This window comes from Euprymna scolopes, chromosome 20 (assembly GCF_053919585.1).
Source record: "Euprymna scolopes isolate OS-2025 chromosome 20, ASM5391958v1, whole genome shotgun sequence".
Classification (NCBI taxonomy): Eukaryota; Metazoa; Mollusca; class Cephalopoda; order Sepiida; family Sepiolidae; genus Euprymna; species Euprymna scolopes.
The window spans coordinates 44171345-44186218 of NC_136501.1; the positions used below are offsets into that span (position 1 = coordinate 44171345).

Consider the following 14874-nt stretch of genomic DNA (forward strand, 5'->3'; position numbering starts at 1 on the left):
TTATTATTATTATTATTGTTGTTGTTGTTGTTGTTGTTGTCGTCGTCGTCGTCGTCGTCGTTGTTGTTGTTGTTGTTGTTGGTGGTGGTGGTGGTGGTGGCGGCGTTGTTGTTGTTGTTGTTGTTATTATTATTATTATTATTATAATTATTATTATTATTATTATTATTATTACTATTATTATTACTATTACTATTATTATTATTATTATTATTATTATTATTATTGGCTAACATGGAGCTGTCACACAAGTCAGCAAACTATCGGATTTGAGACCTGGGGTGTTCTCTTGAAGCTGAGTGACAACAAGTCTCTCCAGACGTCCAGTTCTCTTCCCCTCCTTCGATAGCATTTGCAAATAAATTTGCGTCATCGCAACAGCTTCTTACAATTTCCCGCTAGCAGTGGCCATTGGTTTATACTGGAATTTGAGTGGCACTAAGCCTCCCCAAGATCCCAGTTCTCTTTGCACCTGTCCAGCGGAGGACTGGCCAGTGCTCTCTTCTCGGTCTTTCCATCCTCCTTGACCCTTCTCGGCTCTTTGGTATGAATCACTTTTCTATTGGAGGAAATGGTTGTGAAACATGATAGGGGTGTAGAGCATGTAGATCTGCAGCTTCGATGTTCTTCATTCCCTGTAACGCTTTTTTTTACAAGGTGGTCACCACTTATCAAGGCCCGGAAGCAACTCAGGGTTAAGGGTTATTGTAAGTACAGTACGTTAGTGTGGATATGTAGAGTGTCTACTAAAGGGTGCAGTTCATCAGGAATTTGTTTACGTTAGACTTGAAGACATCCAAGTTGTAGCCAGGAGGGAAGCAGGCAGACGGAACAGAGTTCCACAGGCGTGAAGTTTTGTTCATGGCATTTACGTTTTGATTTAGGCATAGATAAAGAGTGGAGAAAGTTTTTTGACGGTGGATTCAGCTAGAGGGGTGTTTTTCGTAAAAGACTGGCGAGAGGGGCCAGAGATTGGAGTTCAGACGAGCACTTACCATGGAAATAACGATAAAACAAAGATAGGCTTGCAAAGTCTCTTCTCTGGGAGAGAGGTTGCAGGGAAAAGAAAAGGGCACGAAGTCTATTTTGTACTCTGTCAACGCAGGAGAGACTGTTTTTAGCAGATCCTGCCCAGGTATGGCAGCAGTATTCCATCCTTGGACGTACTTGGCTTTTATATAGATAGAGAATTGCATCAGTAGTGAGATATCTTCTGGAGCGGTAGAAGGATCCCACCATCTCTCCAGCGACCTTGGCAACAGACTTGATGTACGTGTTCCATTCCAGATCAGGAGTGAAGGTCAACCCCAGAATCTTGTCAAAACATGGGGCTTCTCCTAGAGAAGAGTCATCCATTTCAATTGATGCCAGATGGGGATCAGAGCGTTGATGATGTGAAGATAGGAGTTTGGTTTGAGATGCATTAAAGGTAACCAACCACGTCTTCCCCCACTGAACCACTCATTCGAGATAAGAGGAGAGAGAATCAGAGAGAGCTTTGTCATTTACAGCCTTTGATGTGTTGCTGTAGATGGTCGTGTCATCGTCATAGATGCCAACGAATGATTTAAGTATGTGTTTAGGGAGATCATTGATGTAGATCAGGAAGAGAGTAGGGTGCAGGATGGACCCTTGAGGGACTCCAGCATTAATACTGCAAGCCTCTGATTTTTGTCCATCAACCACTACTCTTATGAGCCTATCAGAGAGAAATTATTTAATGATAGAGAGAACATTTCCAGTTATACCGTAGCTGGAGATCTTGTGAAGTAGGCCTTTATGCCATACCTTGTTGAAGGCCTTTGATATGCCAAGAGCAATTGCCCTGGAAATGAAGCCTTTGTCAAGAGATTCACTAATCCTATAAGATATAACCGTTAGCACATCTGCGGTAGATCTTGCAGAACGGAAACCATATTGTGTGTCACTAAGAAGGTTATTTCTGCTGAGGTGGTTGACTATTTCTCTATTTAATATGGATTCCAGCAACTTACTCACGACACACAGGAGACTTATTGGTCTGTACTGAGAAGGACATGACTTATCACCTGAGTTCTTAAATACAGGGCATACTGATGAGGTTTTCCAGGGTGTTGGAAAGCACTTATCCTTAAGGTAACGTTTAAACAGTTTCGTAAGTATGGGAACAAGTTCTGGTTGACTCTTATTTAACACTATAATTGGGATGCCATCAGGGCCAGTAGCTTTACTAGAATCAAGGTTCTTGATTAGCTTGGCAACCTCATGCACACATATTTGTATGTTACCTAGCGTGTCCTGTGTTATAGGAAGAAATATGGGGAGGTGATGACCTTCGTCGCATAGGGTAGGATTAGCTGCAAAGTTCTTTGCAAATAGTTTGGCCGTGTCTGAAGCTGAGATGACCTTTGGTCCGTTGATAATGGTTAGGATAGAACGCACATTTCTGTTCAGGATCCTATTTATTATTTGCCAAAACTGGTGGGAACCAAGCCGCTGATCAGCTACTTTGGATTTAACAGACTGGGCATATAACTCTCTTGCATTTTTTATTACTCTTCTACAGTTGTTGCTGGCGTTGCTGAAAGCGCCTTTAGTCTCTGTGCATCTATTACGTTGGTAGCTATGGAAAATGATTTCTGTGCGATGTCAGCAGCGCATTCTGGGAAGAACCATGGCTGACTGTAAGGTTTTTGTTAGTATTTTTTAGATGGTATGAATCGGTCTATGCCTACAATAAACCATTCGGTCAGGTCTGATACTATAGAGGACACATCTTTTTTAAACATGGAATGCAGAGGTAGATCAGATACAAATGTACGGAAGCAATCCCAGTCAGCCATGGAGTATCGGTATACAGTACGGTGGAGGGGTACATCTGGGGACTTATTACATTTCATTTTTATCTTAACTGATACGACGGAGTGGTCGGTGGATCCTAAAGGAGAAAGAATGGAACATGAACATAGCCCAGGAGAAGTTGAGAGAAAAAGGTCTAGGAGGCTTGCATATTGACCTCTAGTTTCGGGCACACAGGTGAGCTCGTGAACAATCTGAGTGAGGTCGTAAGCAATGGCAAAATCATGACAGAACCTCCCCCTATCTTCTGTCTTATTTGAGTGGGTCAGCTATTCCACGTTATTGACGTTGAAGTCACCACAGATCTGGATGTTAGCCAAGGGGTGTGCAGACAGGATGTGGTCTATTTTCTCAGATATGCTCTTAAAGAAAGTAACTCCGCTGTTTTGGGGCCTATAGAGTGACACCCGGAAGCACATATAAGGTAAATTAGGATCTTCTCTAGAGATACCCCTGCCACGTGGGAAGCCATCTTTAATGTAGGCACATATTCCATGCTCATGGCGATCTTGGGGGTCAGATTTAGATTTTAAGTTAGAGTATCTGTTAATTATGAACTCATCTAGGGAAGTGATCGGCCCTATTCCAATTTCGCTTGGAAAGAATATGTCAGGTGTCGTCTCCTGTAATTGGGTTTCAACCTCTGGAAGGTTGAAACGTAGACCCCTGATGTTGGAGAAGGAGACATGGTAGTCGGGGTCTACGTTGGAAGATGGGGTTCTAGGTTTTTTCGAGTTTTTTTCTGGAGATGTTTCATGTTGAGGTTTTGAGATTTGTGGAACAGGTCGGCATACTTGGTTAGAGCAGTACAGAGAGGGAAAGTAAGAGATAAAAAGGAGTTTTTGTAGCATATAAAAAGGTAAAGCCGTAACAATTACCCACTAGTATGGAATCAAGAGGCCCCACCAGAGACTACTGCATGGCTCAGAGTCCATTCACCAAATGGCAATACAGTAGTCCCAGTATTTTGCGCCTGCTGATAGGACAGCCTCCTTAATGGTTAATCCAAGGTTCGGGTCTCTGACTATCAAGCGGGTAACGTAAGCCCAGACAAAACGTTTACCTCCAGTACCCTCACTAGTGGCATGGCCACAAGGATAGACATAGAAATAGAAAAATTTCCGACATCTCAGACTACTGTTTACCAATTACTACCGACCTTCAAAGCAGCTTTTTCTTAACCCTTTGTCAGAAAAATCACTCATTTGCATGAGGACTGAGGGACAAAAAAGGAGAAGCGAAAGTTACTGGAGCTGCCGATAACACATCCACTGTATTATGTACTCTCCATTAAAAGTTCTTCGTTATATTGGCTTGTGTTATTCTCCGCATTCAAGGGTTTTCCTTAATATTTCAGCCGTTTTCCTTATCGTTAGGCGTTGTATTTTTGCAGCCATTCCTCTGATTCCAATTTATGGCATTCTTTTTTCCAGGTTTTTCGGAATTTTTCCTAGTGCTCCTACTATTATCGGCACTATTTTGATTTTCTTCATCATCCAAATACATTTTAAACTCTCTGGCTAGTTCTGTGTATTTGCTTCGTTTCTCCTTTTCTTTAATACTCACCCTGTGGTTAGCTGGGACAACAAAGTCTACGATTTGATAGGATTTCTCTTTCTTGTTAATTACGACATCTGGTCTTCTTGCTTGGATGAGTTTGTCCGTCTGTATGTCCATGTCCCATAGGATTTTGTGGTTCTCGTTTTCGAGTGCTGTTCCGGGTTCATGCTTTTACCATTTGTCTGTACGTTTAAAATGCAGCCGTTTATATAATTCCCAGTGCACCGCCCTCCCCATTTGGTCATGCCTGTTTTTGTATTCCTTTTGGGCCAGTTTGCTGCATTCACTTACTATATGGTTTATCGTTTCGTCTCTTTGTCCACAGAGTCTGCATTTGCTATTTTCTTGTGTTTTATCGATCCTTGCTTTGATACGGTTGGTTCTTATCGAGTTATCTTGTGCTGCAGTTAGTAGAGATTGAGTTTCTCGGTTTATGTGTCCTTTTCGAATCCATATCCAGGTGTTTTCGTTATTCTCATCTTTTGTCGTTCTTATGAATCTTCCATGGAGCTGTTTCTCTTCCCATTATTATTATTATTATTATTATTATTATTATTATTATTATTATTATTATTATTATTATTATTTTAATTATTATATAATCATTAAATGTTTTTACACAGAACACCATCGACATTTCTCTGATATGAGCTGTAGTGTTTCCTAGGGTCTGAGTGACAACAAGTTTCTCCAGATTTCCAGTACTAACCAACTCGTGCGATAGATTTTGCAAATTAATGTGCGTTATAGCAACAGCTGTTTACTATTAATTTCACGGTGGCAGTGACCGTTGGTCTTTACTGGAATTTGAGTGGCAATAAGCCTTCCCAAGATTCAAGTCATCTTCGCACTTATCCTCTGCACGTCTGGTTAGTGCTTTCTCTCCTCAGCCTTCTTTTCCTTCTTTACCTTGTCGGCTTTTTTCATGTGGTTTTAGTTAATACTGACTTACAATTTAGTCTTTGGGGAGCGGAGTTGTTTTACAATCATACAGTTTCAGTTCTCTGTGTTCGATATGGTGTTTTATTTTTGCTTTAATTCTATTGCAATATGTAGTTTCTATACATCCACTAAACGCCTGCATATCCTGTGTATTAGTTTCAATAGTGAAGTGTTTTATTCATTAAAATTTCAGCAGTTTTCATTATTGTTATCCGTTGTAAATTCTCAGTAATCTCTTTAATTCTAATCTCTCACGTTATTTCTCAAAGTTTTTCCCCCGTATTGTTCTACTGTTAATTGAGGGTAGCTTTAGTTCATTCATATTCTATGTTTCTCTGAGCTCCCCAGCTAGTTCCGTGCATTTGCTCCACTTCTTCTTAGCCTTAAGCCTCACTATATATATCTGCTATAACGATTAAATTTACGATTTGACAGGACGTTTCCTTCTTGTTTACTATTATGGTTCCTGGTCTCCTTGCTTAGTTGCGTTGATCTGTTTGTCCCATCCGATATTATGGTTTCTGTTTTCCTAGTACTGCTGTCGGTTTGAATATGTGCCATTTGGCAGGTTGTTCAAGATGCAGTTGTCTGCATTATTCCCAATTTATTGTCTTTCCCACTTGAACATGTAGACTTTTATATTCTTTATCGACTAGATTATAGCACTCATTTATGATGTTGTTTATTGTTTCCTCTCTTTGTCCGCAGAGTATACATGTGCTGCTACCATGTATATTTTTGATTCTTGCTTTGATGTGGGTGGTTCGTAATCGCATTTTCATATGCAGCTCTTTATAGGGATTCAGTTTCTCCATTTACGTTTACGTTTCATAACTATGTCCAAGTCGTTATCTTTTGTCATCCTTACGAATCGTCTGTGTAGATGTCTCTCTTCCCATATTTATTTTTTCACCTCATCTCTTGCCTCTCTGTTTTCGGTCTAGTTTGTTTTTCCAGTGCTACTTGCTTCGGTAATTATTCTTTCGGTATTCTGCATTATGTACGGTTCTATTATTTGTTTCGTGTCACTTACAGTTTTCTATAAAAACTACCCCCCCGTCATTTCTTATTACATAGAATCGTTCATTAACGCCTATAGTGCAATTTGCATCGGTATATGTTTTTGGTTTCATTGCCGGGACGTCTCAGTTATTCTTGGGTCCAAACTATAAACGATCCAAAGTAACTTACTAGTGACACTGCCCGTACGGTTATACATTTTATTAGGTTTCTATTATATAGTTTAGTTTCTAGGCGGGTTCTTGTTCTTTTAGCATATACCCTTCCGATTTTCTCTTTCATTTCTGTTGCTTTCACGTAGTCTGCTTCCAGAACGCACAAATATATGTTGTTATCATCTTCGCATTGTGCCTTCATCTTCGTTTAATTGTGTGCTTCAATGCTTTCTCTTTTCTCCAGATTTCCTCTTCTCATAATCAGCAAAGCACACTTTCCACAAAGAATTCCGTTCGGATATCCTGCCAAGAGATTCTGGTTGACTTTATCAGCCTCTAGTTCTTTTTAGTTCCTGCAAATAGTTCGGCTAATAAATGTGCATTAGTTCATTCTTTCTTCTACGATGGTTAATTTGTTCTTTCATTGTTTATTATTAAAGGGAAATCATAACTATAATGACTAGTAGTTGTAATAAGGATATCCTTTGGAAGATACTATTTATATTTTAAGCTCCCTTATGTATTGTCTATGAGCTTTTAGTTCAAGTCTTATTGTTCTCACTGAATGTTCACTGAAAATAATAATCTTGTCAAGTATCGTGTACATTCTCAGGCATTATATTATCCATGTTTGCGGGATCCTGCCGTGCGCTTTCTTGGAGTCGATCTATGCCATGTCTGTGTTCGTTTTTCACCTTATTAATTCTTTAAAATAATATATTTGTCTTTTCCCTATTTGGCATCCATTCTTTTGTCCTTTCAATTGTACCGACATTAATTTCCACATGATGCAACACTGTGAAGTAATGGCAATAATAATAATAATAATAATAATAATAATGATAATAATAATAATAATAATAATAATCATAATAACAACAACAACAACAATAATAATAATAATAATAATAAAAAATCCCAGGAGATTATCAACTGCATGGCAGGTCCAGAGTATTTTCTGTGCCGCATGTATTTATACCGTGAAATGTTAGGACGGCGAAATCTCCTAATCGACAGGTCTGTCATCATTTACTCATTAAGAGTTTGTACATAATCTTTATCAGTGATCATTTACCAGAAAACTGATTGAAGAGGAGTCTCCTCATGTTCACAGAATTCTCAATATCTGTCGATAATAACTGCAAATTATTGTGTTATTGCAATAGCAATTTATATCGATCTTCGTTAGCATTGGTCTACTCGGTAACAATGAGTTTCCCCAAGTTTCAAGTACTTTCGTACCCTTTAAGTCAACATCTGATTGGTATTCACTATCATCGATCTTTTCAATACCTTGACCTTTCAGAACAATGTTGCATGGTATCGGTCGCTGTTGTTGTCATCGCATACTCTTTTTTTTCTTTCTTTCTTTTTGTACTTCTTCTTCTTCTTATTATTATTATTATTATTATTAATATTATTATTAGTTTAAGCCAGTATTTCCAACTAAGCTATTACTGACTATAGTACAGTATGATGACAACAAAAGAGATTATATACTACTGTTGCATATTGGTTTCATTAAAAGAGTCTTAGGAAGAGATGCTTAGAAAGCACAGTCTTATTACAGTGAGGGATGTTGTAAGACTCCGAGAGAGAGAGAGAGAGAGAGAGAGAAGTTGTATAAGTTGTTGTACGAGAGACTTAGAAAGATAGTTCCTGTTAGGAGAGATTCTTATATATGAAAATGTTCATTTCTTTGATCTTGCTGATGGAAGAAGGAGAAAGCTCTTGGAGTGAAGACATGATGATGTTGAGACGTGTATGTAAAGACATATATCAACACAAATACATAATACAATTGGACTTTACCTTTCTGTAGGAATCATAAGACACAAGACGAGCTTTACAAAATACATAATGGTTTATTCTTCACACGGCCGTGTTCCATCACCAAGAATTCAAAGTCTCACATTTTTCCTTGAAGTGACGTCTCGCTTCCAGACGTCTAACTCCCTCTGAGTTTTTTTCACTGACTGTTTTCATACTCTCAAGTTTTTCTCTATCCTAGAACTTTCTATTTTCCGTGACGTCATACACATGTTAAAACATGTGCATTCTTCCACGTGGCCTGGACATACGTGTCCCAAAACTTTTCCTATTTCTACAAAAGGAATTTTAACCTATATTCATTATGTTAAAAACATTATCTTATAAGCTGCATTCTTTCAATTTAAAATTTCATAATAAACTTGACAGCTCACATTCTTTTCTTGAAATATGTATCTATTTCTAAACAAATGTTTTGTTTTACATTTTTAAATTCTCACACGTAATCTATTTCTAAACTAGATTACGAGGTTCGAATTTCGCCTATGCCATTTCATTTTCATTTTAAACTAAATTCTCCATTGTAATACTTACATGAAAAGGGGACGGCCCTTATCATGTAGCACTACCTGTCTATATAAAAAAGTTATAATTCATGCGAGGATAGTATCGTGATGAACGAATTTATTTAAAACAGTCAGCCCCTGAAAAATAAGAGAAAAACAAGATGGCAATCTTACAGTACGAGAGCATATAGCCAGTATTTGTATTGCCTGTGAGGAAGGTATGCTGATACAACACCTTTAATGGTAACATATTAGTCTAAAACAAAACAAAATCTGATCCACATATGTAATAGATGATCCGAAAACTGTTTACATTAGATACTACGCGGGTATATACACGGGTACATTACACTTTCCCTTATAATAATCCTCTGACTTGTCTTTACAATTGTTATGGTTCTGAAAGAGGCCACCAAGTCTTGGTATGATTCGGCTAAAAATTCTACTTGTATAGTCCTACCCATTAGTGAAACAGGTTACTATTATGCCAAATCTCTAATATTATCTATATATTAATACGATAGTGTGTGTCTCTGTGTGTAATTTTGTGTGTCAAGCTAACATTTCTTTCTTACAAGTGACTGTTGTATAATTGTTATGACCTATTTCTTGTAATAAATAATTTTACCAAGAATTATTTATAAGTTTTCGTTCCGGTTTTGATTATAGCTGAAGGTACTGAAGTTCATATATATATATATATATATATATATATGTGTGTGTGTGTGTGTGTGTGTGTGTGTGTGTATATATACTAGCAAAAGTACCCGTCGTTGAGTGGGTTCAAAAACAGCATACAGAAAACGGGCTCTGATTTATGAAAGTATGATAGGTTATGAAAAGGAAGGGTTGTAAAGAGATAGCTTCGAATTTGGGGGTATCAAAACCAAAGCAAAATATCATGAAAGTAAAAATAAAATAGATAAACTCCATAATTTATTATACCATACCTGTTCACACTGAAACACGTATCACAATATTCTGTTGATCTATATTAAAAACCTTGCTAAACTTTGTGACATATTTTCATTCTATAGAGGTCAGGCGCGAAAGAACACCCCATAATTTTATTATACCATATGTCTTCAAACTGAAACATAACTATCTAAGTATACTTATGCAGATAGATATGAAAAGTTTTTATTAAAGTTTGTGCCTATTTCTATTCTATGGAGGGCAGGTGCGAATGCAGACCCCACAATTTTATTATACCATCCCTATTTAAGTTATAACATACTTATCAAAGTATTATTATGTACATCTATATCAAAAAGACCTGGAAACATTTTTTTCAAGTTTTTATTTATTTTTTTTTACATAGGAATCACCACTTATCAAGGCCAATAGGCCACTCGAGGACAAGGGTTAAAGAGTGTGCAGCAGAAATTGGACAATATAGTAATCGTTAGTAATAGAGATTCGGTAAATTTGTTCACTTATATGGAACGGCTCATCAAAAACTTGTTTTACGTTACACTTGAAGACAGCCATATTGTAGTCAGCTGGAAAGCAGAAAAACGGAAGACAATTCCATAGGCGTGCAGTTCTTAGAAAGAAACTTTGCTCATGGAATCTACGTTTAGGTTTAGGCACAGATAAAGAGTGGGGGAAACTAGTGATAGTGCTTTCTGCTAGACGGGTGTGTATTGTGAAAGTTTGGCGAGGGGGGACCATAGATTGAAGCTCACCCGAGCACCTGCCATGAAAATAACGATAAAGCAGAGACAAACTCGCAACATCTCTTCTGTGAGAAAGAGATTGCAGGGAAGATAAAAGGACATCCCCCACAAGGCTACGAAGTTTATTTTGAACTATATCAAGGCAGGATACGTCCTTTCTAGCAGCTCCTGCCCAGATGTGGCAACAGTACTCCATCCTTGGACGTATCTGGCTCTTATATAGATAGAGAATTGCATCAGCAGTGAGATATCTACTGGATCGATAGAAGGATCCACCATTTTTCAATCGGCCTTGGCAACGTATTTAATGTATGTGTTCCATTTAAGATCAGGAGTAAAGGTCAAGCCTAGAACCTTGTCAAAACATTAGGCTTCCCCAAGACGATAGCCATTCATTTCAATTGATGCCATATGGGGATCAGAGCGTTTATGATGTAAAGATAAAAGCTTGATCTTAGATGCATTAAAAGTAACAAGCCACCTCCTTTCCCATTGTACCACTTGCTCAGGAACAGAGGAGAGAGAATCAGCGAAAACTTGATCGTTTACGGTCTTAGATGTGCTACCATAGATAGTAGTCTCATCAGCATAGATGTCTACGAATAATATAAGGATGTGATTTGGAAGATCATTAATATAGATCAGGAAGAGAGTTGGGCCAGGATAGACCCCTGAGGGACTCTAACATTAATATAAAGAGTTTCTGATTTCTGCCCATCAACTACTACTCTTGTGAACCTATCAGAGAGAAATGATTTAATAATTGAGAAGACATCTCCAGCTATACCGTAGCTGGAGAGCTTGTGGAGTAAACCTTTTATGCCATACTCTATCAAAGGCCTTGGATATGTCAAGAGCACTTGCCCTAGAAAGGTAGCCTCCGTCGAGAGATTCGCTAATCCTATGAGATATAACTGTAAGCACATCTGCTGTTGATCTAGCAGAACGGAAACTATATCGTAAGTCACTAAGAAGGCTTTTTTTGTTGAGATGGTTGATTACTTCTTTATTTAACACAGATTCCAGCAACTTACTCATGACGCACAGGAGACCTATTGCCTGTACTGTGAGGGAGATGAGCTATCACCTGAATTCTTAAATACGGTGGATACTGATGAGATTCTTCAGGGTGACGGGAAGCAATTCTCCTTAAGACAACGTTTAAACAGTTTTGTAAGGATAGGCGCAAGTTCTGGTTGAAATCTTTTGAGTACTATAATTGGGATACTGTCAGGGCCGCTTGCTTTACTGGAATCAAGGCTTTGATTAGCTTGGCAACATCACGTACATATATATATATGTATATCACATAGCATGTTTTCTGATACAGGAGGACATACTGGAGTTTGGCAGCCTTAGTCGCAAGGGTTAGAATAAGCTGCAAAGTTCTTGGCAAAGAGTTTGGCTTGGTCTAATGATGACGAGATTACCCCCAGGTCACTTTATGAGAGTTGGGATAGAGCACACTCTTCTGTTCATGATTCTGTTTGCTATTTGCCAAAACTGGTGGGAACTAAGCCACTGCTCAGCTACTTTGGACTTGAAGGACTGAGCATACAACTCTTTTGCGTTCTTTATTATTTTTTACAGTGGTTGCTGGACGTTCTGAAAGCGGCTTTAGTCTCAGTACATCTATTACGTTGGAAGCAATGGAATAAGTGATTTCTATGCGCAATGGCAGCAGCACATTCCGGAGAGAACCAAGACTGGCTGTTAGGTTTTTGTTGGAATTTTTTCGAGGGTATGAAACTGTCTATACCTATAATTAACCATTCTGTCAGGTCTGATACTATAGAGGACACATCTTTTTTAAACATGGAACGCAGAGGTAGATCTGATATAAATGTGCGGAAGCTATCCCAGTCGGCCATAGAGGATCGATATACTGTACGATGGAGAGGTACCTCTGGGGACCTATTACATTCATTTGTATCTTAACTGATACAACTGAATGGTCGGAAGATTCAAGTTGGGACAGCACAGAAGGTGAACACAGTTGAGGGCAAGTTGTGAGAAAGAGGTCTAGGAGACTTGCATACTGGCCGTCGGTATCGGGAACACGGGTGGGTTTTAATGAATCATCATTATGCCAGATCAAACATACTCAAATCTGTGTCTCGATACATCTACCATTATATGTGGCCAGTTTTCTATAATAGTCAACCATATAGGAGCCTATACGTGACCAGACACACACAGAGACGTTCAGCTCTATATTATATATATATATATATATATATATATATGTGTGTGTGTGTGTGTGTGTGTGTGTGTGTGGATAACATATATATATATATATATATATATATATATATATATATATAGATATATTTTTTTTTTTCGTTATATGTTTTGGTTTCGGTTTCGATTCAAGCTGATTGCACTCAAGTCATATGGATATATATTTTTTACTTTTGAAATCACAACGTTATTGATATATAAAAATCGATTGAAAATTGGGCATAATAATATATACGAAATCTTTAAAAATGAAAATAGTGTATTTAAGCGTATTTTACGACTGTGCTAGGCCGGGTGTCCCTGCTAGCTTATGAAAAATACATTTTGCAGTTTTAACAAAGGAATTACAATAATATCAGGGAATCCCCATTCATGCTGAACATCAACAAAATACTAGCATCAACATTTTACATAGGAAAATGTCTGTTGTGGAATTTCCACAGGTTCCGCTTGTAATAATAATTATTTGACATTACGAGGAGTCCTCATAAGGTTCATTATCAATGATTGCTCACTACTAATGGTTCGTGATTTTTTTCTGGAATATGAAATTTTCCAGACTTTTACGTAAGTAGAAAACACAATGTTATATAAGAATGTGCACAGTTTTAGAAAAGAAAAAAAAAACATAGGCTAGAACATGGAAGGTCACTTTAAATACTCATATCTAAACCGTAGTAAGTTTACTAAGGTGATTTAAGAAGAAAAGATATTTGGTGTTTGAAATCAGGTTAAAAAGTAAAATACCAAAATTAATACAGTTGTAATATCGCCTCGGTGTTTAATTTATTATCACCGTGTGATATGTGGTAAAAAACTATGAAATACCTCACCGTGGCGTCATGTGGTTTTTAATAAACCTATCTATAAGGGGGATAACTCAGATTTTACTATTTAATATTTATACAAAATTCATACAAGTTTTTAAGATTGTGTAGTTTAAGTTTTTATACGAATGTGCTGCCACATTTGGGTCATCCATTCCCGTACGCCTGCTTCGGGGAAACATCATCATTATTATTATTATTATTATTATTATTATTATTATTATTATTATTATTATTATTATTATTATTATTATTAACAATAACAACAATAATAATAATAATTATAAATAATTTCCCAATAGTCTTTATCAATTGCATAGCAGGTTCAGCGTTATTTTCTCCGTTTTTTATACCTCCTTTACCTTTACCGTGAAATGTTAGGACGGCAGAATCTACTAATTGGCAGGTTTATTATCATTTACTCCCTAGGAGTTTTTGTATAAATCAATATCAGTGATTGTTCACTGATAATATCTAGTTGTTTTCCTTTAGAAAACTTGCTGACGACAAGTTCTCTCAATTTCACAGAATTCTCAGCTTCTGTCGATAATAACTGGAAATTATTGTGTGTTATCGCAACAGTAACTTATCTTGATTTTCGTTAGCAATCCACATTGGTCTTCTTGGTAGCAAGAAATCTTCCCACGTTTCCCGTATCATCTACTATTTTTAACGTGCTACTAAGTTGTTTCCTTGTGTCGTATCGATATATTAGTTGCATATAAGGCATGCCTTCCTTATAGATAATATATTTAGATGGGCTTTTATTTTCATACATTAAGAAGGGATCCTGTTTTAATCTATGTATTTATTTAAATCGGTCCTTATAAGTGTAAAGTTACTTGATCTAAGAAGGTAAATGAATACAGCTTCACTATCAAAACTACTGGTAAGTGTTATTTGGATAGATTACGACTTTAAAACAGCAATTCTCTCCTTTTGTCAGAAATATCGCTCACAGAATGTGAGGACTACATGACAAAACGATAGTGTCAAAGCTGCCGAAAATAAACCGCAATGTCTACTTACGACTCTCATAAATTGTCTATTTAAACTCATTATTTTGCAAAATATCGGCATATTTAATCAATCATTTGCTTGCAATGTTCGGTTATAGAATAGTGTTATCAATTACCGGATGTGTCTGTGGTTTGATATGAACAAGTGGACGTCTATAAATTTGAATAGTGTAAAATACGAATTAAAGTACCGAGTGAAATAACTAGTTTATTGCAGAAAATATCGATCAGCGCGATATACGAGAATTAGTCGTGGA

At 37.2% G+C, this 14874-nt stretch overlaps 1 protein-coding gene across 2 annotated transcripts in view; it reads left to right on the top strand.

Annotated features, from left to right (window-relative positions):
- LOC145241655 (uncharacterized) overlaps window positions 1-14874 on the top strand; it is a 1060571-nt gene that overhangs the window by 713827 nt on the left and 331870 nt on the right. The window lies entirely within an intron of this gene.